At 55.2% G+C, this 7,185-nt stretch overlaps 1 protein-coding gene and 1 long non-coding RNA gene across 2 annotated transcripts in view; both read left to right on the top strand.

Annotated features, from left to right (window-relative positions):
- The first annotated feature begins 7 nt into the window (after positions 1-7).
- LOC115936901 (uncharacterized) lies at positions 8-3,119 on the top strand. The gene is made up of 2 exons (XR_004072279.2): positions 8-2,569; positions 2,755-3,119. It is a non-coding gene; the product is annotated as an uncharacterized LOC115936901 (long non-coding RNA).
- A 3,174-nt stretch (positions 3,120-6,293) lies between these two features.
- Positions 6,294-7,185, top strand: part of MYO18B (myosin XVIIIB) — a 242,026-nt gene continuing 241,134 nt past the window's right edge. Inside the window, exon 1 of the mRNA XM_081802559.1 lies at positions 6,294-6,448. The gene's annotated coding sequence lies outside the window, so the exon portion shown is untranslated. The remainder of the gene's footprint in view (positions 6,449-7,185) is intronic.

Raw genomic sequence — 7,185 nt, 5'->3', positions numbered from 1 at the left:
GGGGGTTTGGAGACCCAACCGCCTGTGCGTCCTGCAAGACATGTTGTGGGGAAAGATCCTGTGACAGGTGGGCCACAGGGAGACCCAGGAGGGCGTCCATCTCCTCCCCAGTTAGTCTAGACTACACGGGGCCCCCCAGCATACTCCCAGGGTGGCCTTGGAGTCCCTCCGGGAAGCGCAGACCCTTCACTCTCCATTCCTGCTCCCATGGAGATGAGCTGAGAGACCCCGGGGTGCATGTCAGTTTAAACCAGAAATCCAAGGAGGTGACGGCCCCAGGATCCCAGCTGCCCGCTTGGGGGCCCACAGGTCGAGGGTAGGCTGGCTATTTCCTGTCCTGGAGCTGGAAGGCCTTCCTGTGTGGTGCTGGTTCAGGAAAGAAGGAAGGCAGGATGGACTCACGTAGCTATTTGGTTTCCCTGGAATGTACGCGTTGTTTGCCAATTTGAAAACCGTTTAATAGAGTCGACAGGAGGCCGGGCTACGGAGTGGGCGGGCAGCTCCGTGGGCAGCGGGCGGGTGGCCACGCAGAGGAGCCCGTGGTCGGATGCGCCACGTAACCGAGAGCCGCTCCCCAGAGCTGCTGGAAGCCTGTCCCCCCTCGGGGCCTGGAAGGAGGGGTTAGTGCTGGGCACCCCACTCCCAGCAGGCCTCTCTGGGCTACCCGTTTGCTCTGCCATTTTCTCACCTCTGATTTATGAGAGTTGGATGAGATGAGCCCGACGGACCATTCCAGCCAAAATATCCTCCAGGTTTGCCACGAAGGGTAAATGTGAGGGGCATAGGCAGGACTCGCGAGCAAAAATGAAGTGCCCCCCAGGTCCCTCAGTTTCTGCCGCGTTGCCTCAGGGATATCTGCTGCCCTCCCCTCAACCTTTCGTTCCCAGCCTTCCTTCCCAGTCCTGCCCCGATGTGCACGGCGTGGACTTCATGGCAGCACGATGGGTGAGGACAAGAGGGCAAGAGCCCAAGGCCTTCCCCTTTCTCAGGGACCTGGGCTAGAAACTGCGTAGGAATTTGTCGGCCTCAGTGCGTTTGGAGCTGGGTCCTTCTCTGGAGGGACAGCGGGGCCCTTCCTGTGCCCTGTAGTATGTTGAGCAGCCTCTACCCACTAGATGCCAGTGCATACCCCCCACCGGCCAGTCTGGACGACCCAAAATAGCACCAGACATTGCCAAACGCCTCTTGCGGAGAGCAAAACCACCCCGTTTCGAACCCCTGGTGCAGACGATGGGAAATTCTCAGTGTGTTGGGGACAGAGTTGGGGCAGGGACTTAGTGGCCAGGGCTCTTAACTCCTGGGAGGCTGTGTGGACCATGAGGTCTGCCGTGTGGTGGTTGTAGCCAAATTCATTGTCATGCCAGGAAATGAGCTTGACACAGTGGTGTTAAAGGTAATGTCAGCCCTGAAGGTAGAGGAGCCGGTGTTAAAATTCCGGGGTGGAGGGGGTGAGGGGGGCGCCTCGGCGGCTCGGTTAAGCGTCCGACTCGTTTCAGCTCAGATCATGACCTCAGGGTCCTGGGATCGAGCCCCGCATCAGGCTCCCTGCTCAGCGAGGAGCCTGCTTCTCTCTCTCCCCCGGCCCCTCCCCCTGCTTGTGCTCTGTCTCTCTCTCTCAGATAAATGAATAAAATCTTTAAAAAACTAAAATAAAAAAAATCTTAAAAAAAAAATGCAGGAGGGGGACTCGTTCTTCGTGTGGCCCAGGGCTTCATTTCGTTCTTGATGTCGATGTATTGGACAGATTTTTCTAGACAGCAGATCAGATCCATGAGACCCAGTGGCGGTGGGGGCATGAAACACCATGCCAGTGAACTTCCCACTCGCCTCGGGGTCGACTTTGGCCTCGGCTGTGGCCAGCGACTACAGGGGTGAGCATGGGAGCCTTGTGTCCGAGGTAGCAGCAGTGGTGCTGAATGTGGTCACGAGTCCCTCCACCTTGCCAAGTATGTCCTGGATGACCTCGGCCAGGGAGTGGACAGCGTCATGTGCTGTCCAGATCCTCCTTCACGGAAGGCCTTCTTGTCTGTGCTAGGGCTGCAGTCATCAGGCGACCCTCAGCTGTCTGCCCCTTCGGGATGCCTTAGCTACAGAGCGCCGCCTTGCCCGATGTCACACCCTTGCCCGGGTGCCCACATCCAGTGACTGGTCTGCACCGAGGTACAAAGGGCTGGCCATCTTGGTCCCAATTCGGGGACAAACTAGCTCTAGGGGTTACAGTGGGGTTGCCACAGGCTGTTTGGGGGCCCTCGTCACAGCTAGACATTTCCCTCTGTCCGATCCTCATTCCTTCTCCATCCTTCCATTGGCATAGATACCAAGAGAACTCTTTAATATAAGTTCTGTTCATTACATTCTATTTCAGAGTCCGCTTGCCCCGGGGAAAGCAGTCTATAGTGTTGGGCCCGGGTGCGGTAGGAGATCACAGGTGCTGACCTGGGGTGCGGGGGCTGGATCACCCACTGCCCGGTTGGCCGTGGTCACTGACGGGAATCGGTGGCAGTAGGTGGAACAGAGAAACCCCTGGTTCAAAGAGAGGGGGCTTCCAGCGTTCGCATTTGCAGCAGAGGTGAGTGGGGATGGTACGCCGGTGGAAGGGGGTGCACTGGATGCTTTGTCCTATCGAGCTGGGAAAAAAAAAAAAAAAAAAAAACGCTAAATCTAAGAACTGGAACATAGAAAAGGAGCCTCGTGCATGTGCCCCCCGGGAAGATAAAACCTCAAGGCTAAGAGACTGATTTTCCTGATTTACAGAAGACTGATCATGTTGCAATTTCCTTGGATGATGAGGTGTTGGTCAGAGGTTGTCCCATATCCACCGTGGGAAACTTTGCCAGAGGCGTGACCCAGAGGTGACGCAGGTCAGTTTGGTCTCACAAAGTGGGCTGAATGGACCTTTGTTTGTGTGGCTGGACTGGTTCCGTCTGCTCGGGGAATTTTGAGAGCTGGTGTCCGTTTGTCATTGATTGTCACAGACCCTCGCTGAACTGTCCCCTCTTTATGTTCCCTGCCCATCAATACAACCTACCCAAACCTGCGACCCTACTCGCCTGCAGCTTGCTTGTCCTGAATTGCAATCCCTCTGCTATTCCTGAATAAACTTACCCATTTTGAGCTTGCTTCCGTTTACTTCTTTATTTAGGGCAGCAAAGCGTTTGAGAAAAGTGGCAGAGAGAGTAAATCCTGGACAGTGGGACCGGATGGCTATGGCTAAGCTTAATGGATGCTTTGGGGAAAGATAATAAAAAGCAGAGAGAAATTAGTTGCCAACAGAAGGCCAGATATGGGAGAGTATATGCATTCGGGACCACTCTCCTGCTCTACAGGATTGTCACCCTGACAAGGACACCACGAGCCTGGCTCCTCTGAGCATGGGGTGTGCGAGGGGAGGAAAACCCTCTGGGGGGCCAGCAGGACACCCGAGGCCATCCCGTGAGAGGACACCAGCATCACTAGGAAGGTCAGTGTTGGCTCTCCTCTGCAGGCGGGGCAGAGCTAGGAAAACTTTTATAGATCTACATTTGATCATTCAGTCATTCAACAAACATTCACTGAGCACCTACCACGGGCCATAAAGGACTAGAACAGTCAGTGGCATCAGGATCCCCGTTTTATAGAAGGGAACCCTGAGGCCAGGAGGTGGGCTTCGGGGGTCTCTCTACAGGGATCTCTCCCACCTCCACAATCCGGGCTATAGTTTTCTGTTCACTAGCTACTTTGCCCACCAAAGATTCCATGAGCACCTGCTCAGTGCCTGGCTTGGTACTTGGAGACCGGGATGAACAGGAGAACACAGACCGATGGGAGATGGACAGACAGACCAACAGACGTCTAGAGAACGCATGATGTGGGACCAGGTCCTGGGACGCCTGCTCTGGTCCAGTTTCCATACATTTGGTTATTTATCCCATATGCATTTATGGGGCACTTACTGTGTACCAGCCACTTAAGGACACAGACACAGAGAGACAGTTCCCCTTCATCTCTGTGGGGACCGTGACATACAACACAGGCCCCTCGGCAGTCACTTGGGGGGATTCTCATGACTGCCCCACGACACTCAGACGCAGGGGACTGTTCTCCAGTTTATCAGCACACAAACATACACACACGGTTCTCTGAGAACAGTGGGGATGATAGGAGCCCCAAACGAGAGAGGCTGGGGGATGGCACTCAGTCATCAGGAGCCAGGGGGAAGCAGTCACTTAGCGTGCGGTGAGGTGGGGTGCACTGGGGGCCCCTGAATCGCAGGTTATATGGAGATAATGAATAGAATGTGGCATCCCCAGGGGCAAAAGAGATGGGCCACCAACAAGGGTCCTACTCAAAGAAGAAGTTAAGGATGATCAGGAGGCTTAAGTCAGTTGCCCCAATAGAATATCACAATCCAGGGACGCCTGGGTGGCTCAGTGGGTTAAGCGTCTGCCTTCGGCTCAGGTCATGATCTCAGGGTCCTGGGATCAAGTCCCGTGTCCGGCTCCCTGCTCAGCGGGGAGTCTGCTTCCCCCTCTCCCTCTGCCCCTCCCCCGCCCCTGCTCATGCACTCTCTCTCTCTCTCTCTCTCTCAAATAAAATCTTTTTAAAAAATAAAATATCACAATCCATCCCTTGGCCAATATATGGATCCAGAACTGACCAGCTGAAGACGAGGCCAGGTCTCCAGGGGGAGAACCTGACCACCCCAGGGCAGGTGCACATGCCCACGGTTCCCTAGTCTGTGTCCCAACGGACCTGCAGCCGCTTGGACTGTCCATGTTCCAGAAGTGCCAGAAGGGACCAATTTCCCCGGGGGACCTTGGTTAGAGAGCCCTCACTTTCTTGTCCTGTCCTGCCCCCTGGAGAACAAAGCCTGGAGACCCGGAGGCCAATGCTCAGCCCGGTGACAGAACACCACTTACGAGGGCTGCCCTAAATCACAGCGTGGGCAGAGCAATACTTGGTTGTCCTGGTGGATTTTTCAGCACCACAGTTACCAGGAGAATAAAGCAGAAATGCCAGGTGCCCTCGGGACACAGTTCCCTTCAAGTCAATCCAAACGGCACTGCAGACTGAGGCTGCCAGAGACCCCCAGCCCAGGCCTAGAGTCATGTCTACACGTCCACCCCACCACGTAGGATCGACAGCCATGAAAAGATATAGAAGATAAACAGGACAGCAAAGCGCCAGGAGGCTAGTTTTAGCACCAGGAGGTGGGTTCATGTTTCATCGTCCAAAGAAAAGTGTTTCCACGAACTTCCAATAAAATGCTAAATCTCCAACCCCCAGAAGGAAGTAAGTACCTTGAGAATATATTGCTCTATCAGCCACAGGGATAGAAAAGTAACAACGTGTACTACCGGTTAAAATGTTTCTTGGGACGCCTGGGTGGCTCAGTCGGTTGGGTGTCTGCCTTCGGCTTGGGTCGTGATCCTGGGGTCCTGGAATCGTGCCCTGCTTCGGGCTCCCTGCTCCGCGGGAAGCCTGCTTCTCTCTCTGCCTCTGTGCTCTATCTCTCTCTCAAGTAAATAAATAAAATCTTAAAAATAAAAATAAAATAAAAATAAAAGTTTCTTAAGAGAAGCAGCATACCATGTTTGAATGGAATGACCATGGCCTTGGGAATCAGAAAGATCTAGATTGGAGTCCCTTGCTAGCTGTGGGGACTCCCATGATGTTCTTAACCTATCGACGTCCTTACTTTTCTCCTTCTGCGCAGCGGACACGGTACCTTTCATAGTGTTCTACTGGCTGCAACATTTACGACTGTGCGCTCTGGGGCCAGCACTGCCTGGGTTCGAATCTTGGCTTTCCACCGCTTCGGGCGAGTTGGTTGAGCTTTCTGTGCCTCAGTCTCCCCGTCTGTCAAATGAGCGCGGGGAAACCCCTACGTCGGGCAGGGTTGTCGGGAATAGTAAATGAGCTCAGTGAAGCCCGCAGGTGGGTGTCCGGCGGTGACACATGATTGTTTACTCTGAGACACCAGAACTGGCTCCAGTTATTTTTTTCCAGAGTCTAGCTGGAGAGCAGAGCCTCGCTCTCCTCCTCCCCCAACCCCTGCGGCCTCGGGTTATCTGTGTGGGGCAGAGGCGGGAGTGTGCGGCCTGCCGGGGACAGGGATGACGGGTGAGAATGTGCTGTCCCCTCCCCTGCTCCGTGCCACCAAATATGTCCATGCTGTCTGATGCCTGGTCAACGGCCACCCCGGGCTGCTGTCCCCTGGCCAGACCTGGGGCTCACCGGCTAATTTTAGAAATGACTTGTTGGCTCAGCTGCTGCCATCAGATTGGCGCAGGGGGGAGGGGGAGGGAGGACGGGGAGGAGCAGTCAGGGAAGGGGATGTGTGTGAGGGTGTTCCTGACATTTCTCCTTCGCCCCTGCTGTCCGGGCTTGGTGGGGTCTCTGCGCTGCCCCCCGGGGAGATCTCTCGGGCCTGCGTGGCTCCCGTGACCTGTGGCCTCGTGCGCAGAAGGTACCGTGGGACCAGGTTTTACGAGGGGCACCTTGCGAGCTGATGGGTATCATTTTCCAGGATGTGCTTTTGGGGGCTGGGGTGGCGCGTGTCCCGACCTGCGGTCTGTCGTCTTGGGGCCTCTCTGGCTGGATGGCCTCCGGCAGCCCATATGGCCCACTTAGAAAACACGAGTCTTTCATGGAAGGATTTTTTAGAACAAAATGCTGGGGTGAGTGGACTCTTCTAAGGATCCCCTTTGTCTGTCGGGCCCCAGCCGTCTGCTAATCATTTTTAAAATTACGTGCAGAGTCATGGATACCCTCCAGGGTGGAATCTTAGCCGACCCATGTTCGGGGTTTATATTTTTTCCTCCACTACCAGTGGTTTCTGCTTAACGGGGTGTCAGTTTGCGGTCAGGCCGCCGACTCTTCCTGTCGCCAAGTTCCCCACCCTGACGAGGGCAAGTCTTCGTGGTAATGGCCTTTTATTTTCAATAAGCAGGTGCGTGGTGGGGGAGGGGAATGCCGGGTTCACAGACAAAGCTTGGATTTCATGTGGCGCTGACTTGATCCTCCCTTGGTCCCAGGAGGTGCCTTATCTGGCTCCCCAGTTACCAGGCGTCTGTTTGAATGGAGAAGTTTCACAGGCCACCGTGGGTGTTGGGGACAGGGAGGGGGCCCGGCCCTCCCAGAGCCTCTGTGCAGGCTTTCTCCTAGAGGCGGCTGGGGGGTAGAAAGCCTGGCTGGTCCCACGCC

The sequence above is a fragment of the Leptonychotes weddellii genome, chromosome 13, assembly GCF_054177405.1.
Source record: "Leptonychotes weddellii isolate Sample4059 chromosome 13, ASM5417740v2, whole genome shotgun sequence".
In the NCBI taxonomy this organism is placed as follows: domain Eukaryota; kingdom Metazoa; phylum Chordata; class Mammalia; order Carnivora; family Phocidae; genus Leptonychotes; species Leptonychotes weddellii.
The sequence above is the reverse complement of the archived record's forward strand: the minus strand, read 5'-3'. Positions and strand labels throughout refer to the sequence as shown.